The sequence below is a fragment of the Hermetia illucens genome, chromosome 5, assembly GCF_905115235.1.
Source record: "Hermetia illucens chromosome 5, iHerIll2.2.curated.20191125, whole genome shotgun sequence".
Taxonomy (NCBI): domain Eukaryota; kingdom Metazoa; phylum Arthropoda; class Insecta; order Diptera; family Stratiomyidae; genus Hermetia; species Hermetia illucens.
The window spans coordinates 5,238,268-5,255,822 of NC_051853.1; the positions used below are offsets into that span (position 1 = coordinate 5,238,268).

The following is a 17,555-nucleotide window of genomic DNA, read 5'->3' on the forward strand; positions in this document are numbered from 1 at the left end:
TTTTTGAATTAAACACCTAAGTTTTTAAAAAAAGGTTGACTGAGGGTTTGGTTCAGGGAAGAGGCAACTCAGCAGACGCTGCCTCACCTCTGCTCTGGAACCAGCCTGACTGAAAGTAGCGGCCGGGGGTAAACGAGGGGTCCGTGGGCCACAAGAGAGGAAGTAAGTTGCTTCCCAGGTGATCTGCTCGGGTTTGGTTCAGGGCAGAGGCAACTCAGTGGACGCTGCCTCACCTCTGCTCCGGAACAAGCCTTACTCAAAGTAGCGGCCGGGGGTAAACGAGGAGTCCGTGGGCCGCATGAGAGGAAATAAGTTGCTTCCCAAGTGATCTGCTCCGTCATCAAGTCAATGCCCTGGACGAAGTGGTCAGCTAACCCTTTTTTCGTATCTACTGACAAGGACACTAAATCGCATGGTCATCAAACGTTATACATATAAGCGCTCCTTCCTGATTTTTTTCGGATTTTTGGGTTGGGCAGTTTCCGAAAATGAGTCCTGTCTCGCTTTAAGTGTGCACATTTTGACTAAGGAAAGAACTAATCGAGATCTTCCATTTGATATCCCCTTTAGACTGCACGTAAATTTATGTCACTGATTATATGCGTAGGATTCCATAGATCCCATCTGTTCACCAAATTTTGTTCGAATCGGTTCAGCCGTTTTAGAGAAATGTGCGAGGGACAGACAGAGAGACAGGAAAATTGTAGCCCCGTATAGATTGAGTGCATTACCAACGTCGTGCGCCGAGGAAGCAGTATGTATGATAGCAGGCATAGCTCCCATTCACATCCTGACGAATGAGGGTCGACGCCTCTATGACTCATCTTATGCGATCCGCAATTCCTGTACCTCAGCAATAAGCACGAAATGAAGCTATTTTGAAGTGGCAAAAAAGATGGGGAATGATTCAACTAAGGGACCCTGGAATCATAGAATAATTCCAAACTTCTCAAAATGGAACATTCGAAGGCAGGGTGAAGTTAGCTACGACCTAACAAAATTCCTAAGCGGACACGCATACCTTTATCGCTTCGGGTGTGACAACGCCCCATATTGCCCGACATGCGAGATGATTCCGAAGGATGCAGAGCATGCTGTTTTTTACTGCCCGAGTTTCGCCGCACATAGATCGGAGGCGGAAATTGAAGCCGGAGTGGTGTGTGGTGGAAAAATTCACGAAGGCGATCCACAATCTGTTGAGGAAAGTAGCAAACGATACGAGCCGCAGTTCGTAACTGATCCTGCCGAGCGAGGTAACACAGAAATGGCAGTCCCGGATGGTAAGCGGAGGAGAAGGGGGTGGTTTTAGTAAGTAAAAGTCTCACATAACCGTATGGCAGGAGTTAGCGGTAGGTTTCGAACCTTTCCACCCTCCAACGCCAAAAAAAGACAAACAGACAGACAGTGAATCGGTTTTAATAAGGTTTTGTTTTACACACACCCTCTCTCCATAGGGTGATCGCTGGGAGTTCTTTCTTAATGAAAAACTGCAGACGGAGGTGGATTAAGGTGGACGTTCGGCGCTTAAAAATGGGACAAATTGTACCAACTTGTCATCAAGGTTGAGATTTGTGTAGGCCTGAGAACCCTTCACGGAAAATCAAGGCTATGCAACGACCAATAGGTACAGTTTATTAAGATATAAACGCCTACCGAAAAGGAGGTCTCGTTTAATTGAAAAGTCGTAGATCTAGTTCAATTGTAGATTTGCCCTGGGTGCCCTGTGCGTAATGATTTCCGGCAAGCTAGCGATTACTTCATGACCCTCAGGCAATAACATTTGAACTATGGTGAAAAAACCAGAGGTGGACCCAGACTAAAATCCAAAAAGAAAAAGTGGAAATTCATCCAGGTCCCAGTAAGACAGGGGCACTGACAGCTTTCAGGGTGGTCTGAATGTGATCGCAATTCCGGGAGTCACCAGAGACGAGCTGCTGGTGATCTCCAGCAGAATACCCGGGCCTAGCCTTGGGTCTGGACGGAATACCGAACAAGGCTCTTAAGTTTGCTATGAAATCCCGACCAGATATGTTCGCAGTGCTGTTTGAACCATGTCCGAGAGGATATTTACAGTATCATGGAGGTCGCAGGAGTTGGTACTGCTGTCTAAAACTAGCAAACCACCAGGTGAACCATCCTCCTGTAGACCCATATATCTTCTAGATACTTTGTAGAATATGTTGAATAATCTGTAACAGATTGCTTCTCATTGTTGAGGGTCAAGGAGGGTTTCCAGATGAGCAGTATGAGTTTCGTAAAGAGAAATGAATGCATGAGGTTGCCTAGTTCCTGGTGACGATTGGTGTTTCCACCTACTTCGCTGCTATTGCCGGGAAGAGTACATTGTCTAAGCGGGTTTCCCAAAGGGCTCCATATTGGGTCCACTGCTTAAAATTATTATATACAATGGTCGTAAAATATCTTGAAGATATTGAATTGGACCCTTGTGAAGCAATCAGTGCTGTAAAGGTCTGGTTAGAGAACGCCGGATTGGCATTTGCGGAAGCACACATCTGGGAGTTATTTTATGCAAGAAGCTTCTTTGGAACAAAAAGTAAACAAGTCAAAGATCTTATAACGTATGGGTTATGCAGGCTGACCTTGGCCCTCTTTTGGGGGCTTATTATAGGTCTCATATGGTAATGTGGATGTAGGTAGTGCAGCACTTAATGCACTACTAAATTTTATTCAGATTAGTGCGTGGATTGGTTCAATTCGATCTATGGGACAATAGCGGATGTAGGGGCAAAGACCATTAGAACATATATCGGAAGAACTGAATGTAGTGCTGATGCTGCTTCTGTTTCTCGAATACCCGTACATTTGATAGGAGACACAGGGAAAACTATGAGCTTTTCAGTAGTGATGACTCAAAAACTGAGCAAGGCTCTGAAGCAAGGGCCTACTTTTGACATAAAATCGAGGGGTGAGCTTCATCATGTCGACATGATGAACCGAACTACGTTGCCTGGGTCCTTTGTCTGTGGTCTCGCAATATATATTAGATGTTAAGCCGAAGATAAAGGTATGTTTAGACTTGAATTCTCAGGCTCCGAGGAACTGCGTCGTCCGTCCTTCTGTGCCTCGTGATTGCAGGGAAACCAACGGTGGCAGGGATCTTGATCTCTGCAACCCGACAACGCTTCGTTATCTTTTCCTGAATGTCGGAACTGAACTGACTGATAAAGTCGAAGGGACGCTTTGCCGAACCCTATGGTCCGTATACACTGTGGTCCGCCATCAAGGAAATACCGAGAGTATTTAATTGCGATCGATTAGGTACTGTTTACTGCCTGTCTGTCTGTCCGTCTGTCTGTTTGTCTGTCCTTCACATCTATTTTCTCTGAAAGGGTTACTCATATTTATATGAAATTTGGTAGAAAGGTTTGAATTTCATCGCATGCAATCAGTAATATAGTGCCAAGTTCATTTTAAGGGGGGAGGGGGGAGTCCCCGTACATGTAAAAGGGGAGTGCATATTTTTTTCACTGAATATAGTCGTCTGGGGTATCAAATCAAAGGTCTCAATTAGTACTTTCCGAAGCCGGTATTAATTTTGACATTGGGGAAAAAGGGGTGGAGGCAAGGGTCTGCTAAAGAGTCAGTTACTTCAAGGACCCGTCCTCAGAAACTACCCAAACTGAATATCTGAAAAGGGTTATTCATTCCCTTAATAATACATTAAAAAATGTACTCCAGGCTGCTCATGAATATTTGGAATCAGCTAGGGTCGAAGCAGCAGTAGTTGTAGACGAGGGGAGTCTTATTATTGGTTGAGACGTCCAAATGGTTACCTCTGCCCTTATTGAAGCTTCGGGTTGAGTTATTTAAAGTCAAATCTAATTGTTCCAAATAACGCGGATAATACCGTTTGCAACAATTTAATACTAGAGCAGAAAATTTATTCTTCATTGATTGAATTAATTTTCAAGGTACTTCAGACGACTAATCGCTGCACTTAGATTTATTTTCTGAGTTGTCACAATCTCGGCAGATGCCGGATTTTATCTAATACTAGCATGAAGTGCCAAGCATTTAGGCTCCGACGATCCTACTTACTTAAAAATTAAAGGGGCGCTGGTGATGGTGTAAGGTCAATGGGAGAATCCGTCGAGAACTAAGGGTAGGCGGCGCTACAAATTCTTTGGCAATTGTCATTTTAAATAAACATATCTAGGTAGGGAAACAAATTTCCAAAAAGGTTGGATCTTTCAGTACATAGCCGCTGGTGCTCAGAGGTGGCGGTGAGGAAGATGGGGCGGCAACCCTATCGGCCAAACCAAAACCAAGTGGTCGAGGAGAACCTCCATAGTGGTGCCACCGGGAGACGCTGTAATTATTTTGGTTTGCCGGCCGTGATTCAGTAGGCGAATGCTCCAAAGACCTAATTAGAGCGATCAGACCCGAGTCTGCACGGGGACTCATCTGAAGTGGCAAATTGGTCACGAAACCTTACTAGGGGTATACTGGTACCATGGGAACCGGGAAAGCCCCTGGACTCACATACTTCGGGTGAACTCTTGTTGTATGTGAGGACAGCTCGGTTATTTGCGGTTGGCCCCCCTAGTGGGAGTTTCATGGTGGTTGTGGTTATGCTCAAGCGAGAAAAGACCTTCGGGCCTCGACGTGGTGTTGCGTATCAACACGGGTGCCGTACTCCATAGTTCGGTAGAGATTGAGGTAATTCTTGCATCCACCAGTATGAATGCTAAGCCATGCACTTGGTATAGACTGGTACCGTTGTTGCTTGTCTCAGCGGGGCTCTGATTGTGGTCACAAAATCAATCCGTGTCTGAAGAGGACCGTAGGATTAAGTCTCACGACAGGTTCCTACGTAAAACACTATGGGCTTCACAGTACATAACCGCAAACGTTCGTATTTTCTGAAACTTTTAGAAGGTAGTTACCAACGAGACTGAAAGTCTCATAATAATCACAGAAGTAAACAACTTTTGGGACATTCTCCAACGAAGGCGCGGATAGGAAGGCTTACCACGTGGAGTAGGGTGTGATAAAGCACGAGAAAATCAAGGACTGAGGAGGTGAAACTTTGTCCGACTTACCAAAAACCAAATTTGGACCCGACCAGGCTATTTTTTGTGTTCTGGATTTTGACACTTCATGGATTCAAGCCCTCAAGTAAGGCCCGGTTTCTGAAGGTTCCTGGGACAGTTCCACCCAAGGGGTTGACTAGAGACAATGCAGATGATGGTCCTGGAAGTTTGTTAGCATCTAACTTCGAAACGACTAAAAATAGGTGAGGTTCATTCGGCCTATTTCACAAACATCGTGTCCTGTTGAGATATTTCCTATCTGAAAACTCAGGAAGTAGCGGATACGGATATTTTGTTGTTTATATTCAGGTTGATGATAAGCTCGTATGTGCTCTGGAGTAGAAATTTTATTAACGTTCCCAAATTGAAATTTTTAACGAAACTACACAGGTAAACATTAAATAATCTTTTAGATTCTCTTACCGATAGTTGAGCCAAATGATGTATACACAAGCGAAATGATGATAAGAAAAACAAAGCATAGTTCCTTGTAATTAGAAGTTCCGCCTAAATTCCTTTGCAGATGATATCGATGCATTTTCGATTTCACTATAACAGACATTCACTGAGTAAGTTCCATACGCACTGAAATAATGTTTGAAATGGCATCATTTTTGCCTTTTTTACTAAAAAGATCAGCCTTAACTACGTCCAAGCTATTTCATACGGTTTCTGCTTCATCAAGTAATGTTCCGGCAATTAAAGCGTAGCTAATTTCCATTTTATATTCAGCTCCATGAAATCATTAAATTGTAATGCTTACACGTGTGCCAGGTAATTTACATTTTACGGTCTATAGAATTACCAGGTTTAGTTTACCCATATTTTTCGATCACAAGGTTTCTGTGATGTAGCAATAAAACGCTAAACACTACTCTATGCGAATAATGTTTTCATCGCGTCTCATAGCAAAGCAGATCTTGAGTAACTTCTTCAAAAATGGAGTGATCACCTCATGGACCACGCCCTCAATGGTACTGAGTGCTGGCCGACTATAAAAAAACAATGAATGGAGCCCCGCGATAATAGAAAACAAAATGTTTTGTTGCACCAGTGGCAAAACACGCATTGATCACATTCAAACAATTCACACATTTCATTCGCCTTGTCCAGTGACAATTGCTGGGGTCCAGTGACAATGTGTAGGGAAGTGCATTTGCTAATATGCAGCATCTGAGCCGTCTGATCGAGGGATAGTAGTAGTGTCCTTGGAAGTCGGCATACATAAGCGCTTATACGTTCGTTCTTCTGTTTTCCGTTGAGGTGCTTCTGGGGATTAGCCCTGCTTTGTCAATTAAGTGCTCTGTTACTAGCCTGTAATGAATTGTGACGCCATAGCTGGCTGGACTGACCACCCTGATTAACTACATTCAATTGCAAAAGCCGTGGTATCCGGAGAAATAACTTAAATGTACAGTAAAAATCCAGTAGAATTTAAGTGCACAGATTGGCACTGGCTTCCACGCTGCATGTACTGGATAAGCTCGGAAACGTGAGAGGGTCCTTTAGAGATTCCAACTTCTCCAAGAAGGCTACATACAGAAGGAGTAAATCTAGCTTCTAGGCGAGACGAAATGTAGGTTAAATACGAAGTAGTTAATTGGAGAGTGGCCAAAAATACTATGTGGACTGGTTTCTGCGCATATGGTTCATTTCTTGGTGTGTCAATAGCGCTTGTATAGTTTTCTTATATATATGACTAAGGAACGGTGTATAATTACGATGCTTTTCTTTCATCATTCAAATTCAAGCAATGCGGCGGGAAAGGAATATCCTGAATACATATGGTCTAATTGAGCCGATCACACAAATATGTTGCTTTAGGCCTCTGCATTAAGAGAGAGGTGGAACCAATTAAGAATTGACTGGTGCAGAATTACGAGAAAGTGATAATGTATCGTTCGTTAGAATACACCAAAATCAAAACAGGAGGGATCAGAGGTTATGTCACCAAAAAAAACAACCCTCCCCAAACCGCGGCAGCTACCCTTATGGAATATACCGTCAAAACAAATGAAAATATGAATATCCCACCTCCGCCGAAGCATCCTGTGGACGGGTTTTTGGCAGACTTAGCTCAAGCATTGAAATCCCTACCCGCTCGAGAATGAATTGAGGTTGAAATCTTTAATGTCGTCGTGACGTCTCTGAGCGTTCAACTCCATCATACACGTCTGGACTATCCTCCCGATGAACAAACTATCAGCCTAGCTATGAATTTGAAAAACCACAAGTTAATGATGAAGAGAGGTGGAGAGTAACTATACCCTGCAACAGTATTTTCTAAATTATCCTCAGTAATCATGCAAGTCAGTGAGAATCAATCATCGCTTCAGGAGACAGTACCTCAAACAACAACAATATCTAGACTTTGTGCACTGTCCCAAAATGATCCGTAGGATATGGATTGATAAATGCAGGAGGATCCTCATCGGAAACCAACCTACTTTCCGTCGATGAACTTTTCGAGGAACACCTTGATGCGTCCCAGAATTTTTTTGGCTGATGTCCTCACAAGTGTCACACTCAAGATAGTCGCCCTTCTTTGAAATCTTAACGATCATCCACTTCTTCCAATCTCCAGGATTTGCGTGCGAATGGAAGCAGCAGATCTGCAGAAACTGCAGGTGCTTTGAGGCTTAATTTTGGTAGACCTAGTGGAACTCAAATAGTGCATTGATGGCCAAAATGATTCTGTATGGAGGGGCAGTCCGTATTGACATGTAGCGATGACTAGCCATTTCATCCAGAAGAGGTGCAACATTGCCAAATATGGTATGGTTATGAACCATGGTGAAATGTTCTTTCCAATTCAATTCTTCGATTTCTCCTCTTTGTATATAAGGAGTCGGCCATTAACGTCCTTCACAAAATCATTGAAAAGTTTCCGACCGAAGGCTCTGAAATCATCGCGATCTGCGGCAGCTTCTACTTCCCGACCAGGGCAATAGGAAATTCCCTTTTGCCGATGTCCCCCTCTTTATTCAGGATATTTGTCGTCCGGTTATCAAGATAATTCTCCCATTCTCGGGAGGTCGCGGGATCATATGTATGAGCAGACAATGTTGAACTTGGGGGTTGCAGTTCTCCTATCCTGCCAGAAATGACGGACGCATGCGAATGTAAACTACTATCAGGTGGTGATCCCTCTCTTCTCACATTGAGCGAGCATCTCCTGAACGTGTGCAATTTCTCATAAAAAGCATCCTTCTCCACTATATTGAAAACCTCCATTCGTGCATAGTACTGTGTGATGCTCGTTAATCTGGACCAAAATCTTGCAATCTGAATCCTGTCAGAAATCGGCTCCCAAGTCAGGAGGGCGAGACTTACTATAGCGGTCAGAGAAAATCTGATACCGGATCCGCTTCCGTTATCAAAAAATCGTATTGCCCCAAAAGGGAGAGGAATACTCTCAGTCCCACTATTTTACTACGCCTAAACCCAAAATGTCCTGCTTATATCTTTGCAATTCTCGCTCCGATTAAAGAAACGTGTGGAGCGTAGACATGTTCAAAAAACTAATCATAGTCCATTTTCTATTGCCAAAGATCCAATCCGTGAGGTCAGTCTCTATCTGAAGCATTGTTGACATTCCCATAGCAGTCAAGTTTTGGAATTTGCAAGTTGCTTACTCACAAATTTCTAATCCAATTTTTACGACAAGCAGGTATACCTTTGAGGGTATTCTTAAGCTTCAACTCACAGGACGCAAGTGTCGCAAATGTCATGTGCTATATCAAATTTCCGAGGTATCTAGAATCCAAAGTACAGTCCGACTGCGTTGCATCCTTTCTCCGATATAATTTCTTCTCTTCATTGCCTACTGCCTTGATCAGAGAACGTAAAGACTCCAATGGACCATGATATGTTATCTTTTCTCAAAGACCTCGACTATGCTGATGACATTTGTTTTCTCTCTCAAGTTATGGACCTTGACCAAACAGCTCTGGATTTTGAGAAGGAGGCAGGTGGAGTCAGAGTGAAGATAAACACCAACAAAACTAAGATTCTCAGGTTGACAAGCCATCGCGCTATTCCAATCTGAATGAATAGGGAGAGAGCATTGAGGGGGTCGACCAATTGGTATATATCTAGGAAGTGATGTTTCTCTTGACAGCGGTTCAACTCAGCAGTCATCAGCAGCTGTCTGGTTTACATTGGCAATGGTAAACCGGGCTGTGGCGCAGCAGGATTCGCGGCATTCGAAATTAGTGCTACTTTCACGGGGAACGGACTGTCCGAAATTGGATTACCGGCATAAAATACATTTACAGAACGTAAGCGGACCATTGATGTAACATATTCACAGCGCCATTGGTCCTTGTCAATCTGTCGCAACTGTGCTGGAACTGATGTTTTGTGATTAGCTGGATCGATGATAATGACCTCAGGGACCCCTCGTCCGCGTCCAGTCTTGAGTTGAGATATCAAAGAACGTCGATCGACTAATGGAAACGCCACTTGGTTGGATGCCAGGTCCTGAAATAGACACCTTTAACGCATCTCCAGCGTGCCCTTCAACCTTAATTTCATATGGACCTTTTGGAATATCACGGCCTGAAAATTTTATAAGAACTTGATGTGTTCCTTCCATCTGTGGTATATATGATACCGAATATATTAAATTTTTATCGTTGTTGAAACGAACGTCGGCCTTTTCTGCAACACCGTTGGGGCCAATGATTGTGACATCAGCAACACCTTTTCCGGCAGAGAAAGTTTCCACTGTGAAATTAGCTGGTGCCCCAACAACAGGTCCAATTGGCTCAATACCCTGGACTATATGCACGGACTCTATTCGGATTTGTCTTTGGTCTTAATGGGGCTCCACTCTTCAATTCGGATATTGCGACAAATATGTCATCATTGATTGTTCATCAATGTTTGGATTAACTATTTCCTCAGGTTTGATCAATTGTCGAACGTTCAACCAATCATCAGCCAAGCCCATAGCTTCGGAGGCGTTTTGCACGGCATTTTTGGATCCCAGATAACCCAGTCAGGGCATAAGCCAGGGGCATAAGCATCAACCAACGCGCCGACAGCTTTGCCGCTGGTCTGAAATTGTTGATTGGCAATTCGGGTATTCTCGTGTGAATCCAATTAAGAAGTCTTTGTTTCGGCGTTGATTCTGACCCATTAATTCGATTATCCTCCTCATCTTCTCACATGGGCCCTATAAATGGAGCGTCAAATACGGTGGTACCGACGTGGAAGGATCACCTTTCACGATCCAAACTTATCCAACTGGAGAAGCTAAAAACTGCAAAATAGTCGAATGTGCTCCTACAGTGCAACCATCAGGAAGCAAGGGTCGTATTAGTGTTGACGCTAGGGAGGCTGGAGACTATGATATTGATCTTAAGTTTGGAGTACAAAACGTACCAAATGGACCATTCGCAATTAAAGCTGGTGAAAGTGTTGAAGAAATCACAAGCACAACAAAGACAACATTATCATCAACGGCGCAACAACCGGTATCCAGTCTAGGTCTGCCTTAATAAGGAACTCCAGACATCCCGGGTTTGTGCCGAGGTCCACCGATTCGATATCCCTAAAAGCTGTCTGGCGTCCTGACCCACGCCATCGCTCCATCTTAGGCAGGGTCTGTCTCATCTTCTTTTTCTACCATAAATATTGCCCTTATAGACTTTCCGGGTGTGATCATCCTCATCCATACGGATTAAGTGATCCGCCCACCGTAACCTATTGAGCCGGATTTTATCCACAACCGGACGATCATGGTATCGCTCATAGATTTCGTCATTGTGTAGGCTACGGAATCGTCCATCCTCATGTAGGGGGCCAAAAATTCTTCAGAGGATTCTTCTCTCGAACGTGGCCAAGAGTTCGCAATTTTTCTTGCTAAGAACCCAGGTTTCCGAGGAATACATGAGGACTGGCAAGATCATAGTCTTGTACAGTAAGAGCTTTGACCCTATGGTGAGACGTTTCGAACGGAACAGTTACAGTTATAACAGAGACAACTGCCTTTACCAAGTACCGGGTGTAACGTTGTTGCTGAAGTCAAAATGACGAGTGGAAAAATTGATAAACCTCTAATTGAGGACAATCGCGATGATACAGTTTCAATCAAATATGATCCAAAAGAAGAGGGTGTTCACGAATTGGCTGTTAAGTACAATGGAGAGCATGTCCAAGGATCGCCATACAGATTCCACGTTGATTCCATCTCATCCGGATATGTTACCGCTCACGGTCCAGGCTTAACTCACGGCGTAAGTGGTGAACCATGTGTGTTCACAATTTCAACTAAAGGCACCGGAGCTGATGGTTTGTCATTGGCTGTCGAAGGGCCAAGCAAGGCCGATATCTCGTACCATGACAACAAGGATGGAACCGTCACCGTAACATATCTTCGAACTGCTCCCGGCGAATATAAGATTTCTGTCCGATTCGGGGATAAGAGCATCAAAGGTTCGCCATTCTTCTCTAAGATCACTGATGAGGGTCGTAAACGTAATCAAATATCTGTTGGATCCTGCTCTGAAGTTACATTGCCTGGAGGGATCACTGATGCTGATTAGCGCTCATTGAATGCTTCCATTCAGGCACTAAGTGATCTTGAGGAACCGTGTTTCTTGAAGAGAATGCCAAGCGGTGTGTGTTTGTGTGTGTGTATGGGGGGGAGAAGCTACAGCTTCTGAGCACTCAGGCCGTGTTGGCCCATTGTAAGTTTGGTGTGTCGAGCAGCATTTTGGCTCTGCCACCTGTCATTATGGGAAACTTGTTCCCAGTTTTTGAAAACAGATTTAGCCAATGCTACTGATACTCCAATTGCTGCCTCCGGTCCCGGCATATGGGAGATTGACCCCTCTTTCCCTCTATGCCACAGTGACCAGGTACCCTGAGTAGTTCCACCGTATTGAATCTAGACATAGAGTTCAAACGGTTTCTGTATTCCTGAACGATTTTCGAGGTGATCAAAGGACTGCTCAATGCCCTCAGTGCAGCTTGACTGTCACTGCAGATTGCGATGGGCCTGTCCTTCAACCGCTCGTCAATCACCCAGTTTGCCACCTTTAGGATCGCATAAACTTCAGCTTGAAAAACCGTTGCATATTGTCCCAAAGGAAAAGCCCACTTCTCGTTTTTATTCGAGAGGTAGAGTCCGGCTCCAGAACCCTCTTCTGTTTTTGAGCCATCGGTGTAAAAGACTTCCGTATATCCCGCCACGCATTCCTCTGGGTCTTCCCAGTCCTCTCTACGCTTCAGGGTAACTACATATCTTCTACCAAACAGATGTATGGGGACACGAGAATCGGAAGGCATTGTAAGAACTGGATTCAGTCCTCCCAGTAACTCTTCCAATGCTCTGTGCCCCCACATCCGTTGTTTTTCCATAGATCTAATCAAATTAGTCTATGAGCTGCTCTCTTTGCAGTGCTTTGAATAAATATATCCAGGGGCTGCAAATTGAGTAGTGCATTCAGAGCTGCGCCGGCACCAGTGATACCCAGACACACAGTTCTTTGCAGTGCGGCTAGTTTACGGTGAAAACCTTTTTGTCTCACCTTAACCCACCACACTACGGATCCATATACAAACATCGGCCTAATGATGGCAACGTATATCCACATTACCACATGAGGCCTGAGTCCCCATGTCGAGGCAAAGGTCCGTCTGCACAACCCATAAGCTCGTTTCATCTTTACCTCTACATGTTTGTTCCAAAGAAGTTTTTTATCTAGAGTGACTCCCAGATATTTCACTTCTTCGGAGAGTTGAAGGGTAGTACCCCTCATCTCAGGGGGACAAAGTCCATCCAGTTTTCTCCTTTTTGTGAATAAAACCATTGTGGTTTTATTTGGATTAACTGACAAACCATGTCTAAGGCACCAGCTGTCTATCAAATCAACGGCACGCTGTATATTCATACACACCGTTCCAAGATCCCGATCAACAGCAAGTACAGCCACGCCATCAGCATAAGCTTGAGCGTGTATTGGCAAATTTTGCAGTTCGCATAACAGTGAGTCGATCAGCATACTCCACAGAAGCGGCGAAAGCACACCTCCTTGGGGGCAGCCCTTCGTTGCTTCTGTAGTCAGGTAGCGATCGACCCCTACCTGAGCGCACAGCAATCTTTGCGTTAGCATAGCATGGATCCACTTAATTAAAGCATCATCAACACCATGCGCTCTGACGGCATCACAAAGTTTTTGAAAAGGCGCACAGTCAAAAGCCCCTTCAATGTCCACGGACACCCCCATCGCGTACTCACCATTCAAAGTTGCATCCTCTACCTTTGTGACCAAAGAATGAAGAGCAGACTCACAGGACTTTCCACGTTGGTAAGCATGTTGCTTTTCACTAAGTGGGTGTGACCTAAGTGCGTTTCCACGAATGTGACGCTCCACCAGTCTCTCCAAACCTTTCAGCAAGAATGAAGTCAAGCTGATCTGTCTGAAGTTCTTTGGATTAGAATAGTCATCTTTCCCAGGTTTCGGTATGAAAACTACTTAACCTGTTGCCAAGAAGAAGGCACGTAGCCCAGAGCAAGACATCCTCGAAAAATATTTCTTAGAGGTCGCTGTAAATGCTCCATACCCTCCTTTAGCATTGCCGGATAGATGCCATCCATGCCAGGTGCTTTGAAATGTTCAAAGGACAGTATGGCAGCTCTCACCTTTTCTTGGGTAACAACCGCTTTCGCAGTGTTCCAGTTCCCCTTGCAACACTTGCGTGTTCAAGGGGTTGTAAGAACCGTCAACTCTCCCCCTACCACTTCTATCACCCGTTCTCACGGGTGGTGTACTGCCAGGAGGGTCTGTACTGAGTCCAGTCTGGAGCTCATCAAAGTACCGTCAGGTTTTCTAAGAGAATCTAACTTGGCTGGCTCATCCCTTTGGAGGACTCTGCACAGCCTTGAAGTCTTTCTTTCGCCTTCCAGTTCCGCTCCAGTTACGCTCTAAAGGAGTCTCGTTTCGAACACCTAACGAGCCTCTTATATTCACGTTGTGAGTTCCTGAAATTTAACCAGTCTTCGTCCTTGTTACTTTTACAAGCACGATTTATGATAGAAGTCGCCTGGTTGATTTCCTGAGTTTTTGCAGTTCTCGGTTCCACCAAGGAACCGTTTTACCGCTTTGCCCTCGGGAAATAGGACAAGCCTCTTCATAGCACTCTAAAAGTGTGCCGTTCAGAATTTTCAATTCATCTTCAAGCACCAAAGGAGTCCTTAGTCGCCTAGGGAACTGTACTTTATTGCCAAGAAGTTCATTGAACTTTGCCCAATCCGTTTTCCTAGGGTTCCGTCTTTGTACTGCAGACTGTTCGCCCGCAATAGTCAGATTGAATTCTAGATATCGGTGATCTGACAGTGAGACCTCGTCTAGCACTCGCCAGTGTGTAATCAACTCTAACAATTTTGGGGTACAGATTGTTAGGTCAATTACTTCGCTTCTTCTCGGTCCCACGAACGTAGGGGCGCACCCTATGTCTGCAGTCATAAGACCAGCTGAAGTGATGAAATCAAATAGCTTCTCCCCTCTTGGATTGCATTTGCTACTGCCCCAACAAATATGTTGAGCATTCGCATCGCAACCTATTAAGAATTCGAGACCACTTGATTCTGCATACGCCACCAGATCCCTAAGTTCTTGCGTCGGTGGAGGATACAAAGAATCATAGGGTAAATAAGCGGAGGCAACTATGATGTTTTTCCTCTCGCCATTTATCTGGTATTGCATGATGAGCGTAGCTAAGTCCTGGGAACAATATTGTCTCAGCATAGTTGCCTGTAACCGTCTTGACATCAGGACGCAAGCTCTCGGTCTTATGGATCTTTCGTCGTAGAAGATCCTAGCCCCCTTTACTGATCGAATGCCACAGATTCTGTTAAATCGAACCCACGGTTCTTGCACCAGAAAGATATAGGGGAAATCCTGCAGCTTTGTCATTCTTGTTGCCAACAGGTAGGAGGGAGCTTTGGCATGCTACAGGTTGATTTGACCAATCTTTATGTTTTTCAACACAAACTTAGTCTATTGTCTTATGGAAAACAGTTAGAAGCGTATGCGGCAGTCCGCGTATGACGGGGTTTCCCCCACACCGTACCGCCAGAGACTCGATCCCCTCGTGATTGATTTCTCTGAGAAAAGTCGTACTTGGAAGTACTGCAGTTCCCATGTTTTCATCCACAAAAGATCTCATCTCATCCCGCAGAGCATTCGTCTGTTTTCCACTTAGGACCTTAATTGGTTTGCGGTGTCCGGGTTGCATAGATTCGATTCCTCGAACTGGCATCAAGTCAGTTCCGTTCACCTCTCTGGCTTCCCTTCCTTCCCCCTATTCCTTAGAAGGTGTAGGAGAAGTTACTAGCAGATAGGATTCACTCTGCTGTCCGTTCCCCAGTGCGAGCCCCCATACCGGGGTTCCGTCTCCTCCGCGCACGGCTCCATTGTGGGAGAGCGCACCGAAGATGCTGCAATTTGCTCTATGTTGTGTGAGTCGAAGATCATCATTGTTCTTCGCTCTCAAAATGGAGATGATGCCCTACAGTCTCCTGATATGACTGAATTTCAGTCTATATAGGAAAAAGTGGAGCACCGTATGGTGACTTCCCCTGAACACATTCAGACTCTCTTGGTCCAGTTCGAATACCAAGTTGAAGCCCTCCACGTTTGTAGATTGGCCCTTCCCGGCATTCATGAACTTTACCCTCCAGTGTGCAAAGTTCATGCCCGAGTTCTGTTCACCCAGCAGGGCCCGGTAGCCAATATCCGACATGTTCTGTCCTGCGTAGCTCAGTGTTCACAATAGTGAACTTGGGCCGACCGCCGGAACTCAAAGTTGGGATTACCTGCTGGAGCCACTGTAAGGCAGCCTCGTCAGTGCACTCCAAATGGAGAAGCCCATCACGAAAACCTTGATTGTTAAATCGTGACTTCGTTCCAGGCTCCAGGATTTTTTTCCACAGGCATTCCCGGAGGATGGTAAATTGTCCCTCTGACATTTTGCCATCCTTGGAGGAAACTCCAACGGCAGCACTCAGAACAGAGACTGCAGCTTGCGCATACGTCCTGCTCCTTCCCACCTTCGTGTTCGTATTCCTGTGAGAGGGACCAGCATCATTGAGATCTCTCTCGCTGATTTGATCACCTCCCGGCACACCGGTCCTAATCCCCGCAAGACGCGTGGATATAAGCCCTGGTGCGGAGCACAATAAAGCATTGGCCACCGCAGATGTGTTGGTCTTATGCTTCTTGCGCGCATTATCGCTGACAGAAGAGTCTGGTGCGTCCAGTGTGGATCTTACCGGGGTTTCCAGTTTATCCCCACCTTCCGCCGAAGATTCCGCTTCCTTGCGTCCGATTTCTCTGGGCGTTACCGCGCCTAGTGGTACAGCCACGTCCATGTCCTCATTCCCAAGGTGCTTCATCTTCCTTCGCAGTGCTCTCTTCTGCCGTCGGCTTAGAGGTTAGAGGTCTTTCCAGGTTCACGGTGTCCGGACGGCTTGGATCCATTTCCACATACTGGCGTTAAACTAGTAGCGTCCACGTCACCAGCTTCACGTTCTTCCGCTCTTTCCGGTAAGGATGAAGGAGAAGGTTCTGACAGGCAGGATTCAGCCTGTAGTTCCCCCTCCTTAGTGGCCGAAGTTCTCTTCTGCCGGGCCTTCCTCTTCCGTTTGCGGGTAGATTTGGACTGTAGTACCGCGGACGGGCATGCCTTCTACAGATTGATCTATAGGCGAGTATGAATGTGGTGAGGCCTCCAAAATCCGCGCCTCGGCCGCGACATGATTGCCCATGGTCGCGGGTGGATTCGAAGTCTGTGACTTCTTACCACTTGGAGAGTTTATATCCATCGTTTCCATATTCATATTTTGGACACCCTTAGTGTAGTAGTTAACTACTACAGGCTCCCCCATCACGACAAGGTGGTGTCCGAGGGGGAGATGCCAAGCGTTAATATTGGCGTTTCATTCACGCCACGTGAAGTCGGTGCACATCAAGTGTCCGTGAAACGTATGGGCAAACATATTCAGAATTCGCCATTTAAAGTCAACGTATGCGAACGTGAAGTTGGCGATGCCAAGAAAGTGAAAGTCTCTGGAGCTGGATTGAAGGAAGGAAAAACTCACGTTGAAAATACCTTCAGTGTAGATACTCGTAATGCTGGCTATGGTGGCTTATCTCTCTCAATCGAAGGTCCAAGCAAAGTTGAAATTTTGTGCAATGACAAGGAAGACGGAACACTCAATATTTCTTACAAACCCACTGAACCCGGTTATTATATTGTGAACCTGCAATTCGCTGATCACCGTGTTGAAGGCTCACCTTTCTCAATCAAAGTAACTGTTGAAGGTTCCAATCGCCAACGGGAAAAGATTCAAAGACAACGCGATGCTGTGCCAGTCACTGAAGTTGGAAGCCAATGCAAGCTTACATTCAAAATGCCAGGCATCACTTCATTCGATCTTTCCGCGTGTAATATCACCTAGCAATGTAATGTAAGGAAAAAGGATACTTA

The 17,555-nt window shown here is 45.2% G+C and overlaps 1 pseudogene; it reads left to right on the forward strand.

Annotated features, from left to right (window-relative positions):
• Window positions 1–1,069: 1,069 nt before the first annotated feature.
• Window positions 1,070–17,526, forward strand: LOC119656916 (annotated as a pseudogene).
• The last annotated feature ends 29 nt before the right edge of the window (window positions 17,527–17,555 follow it).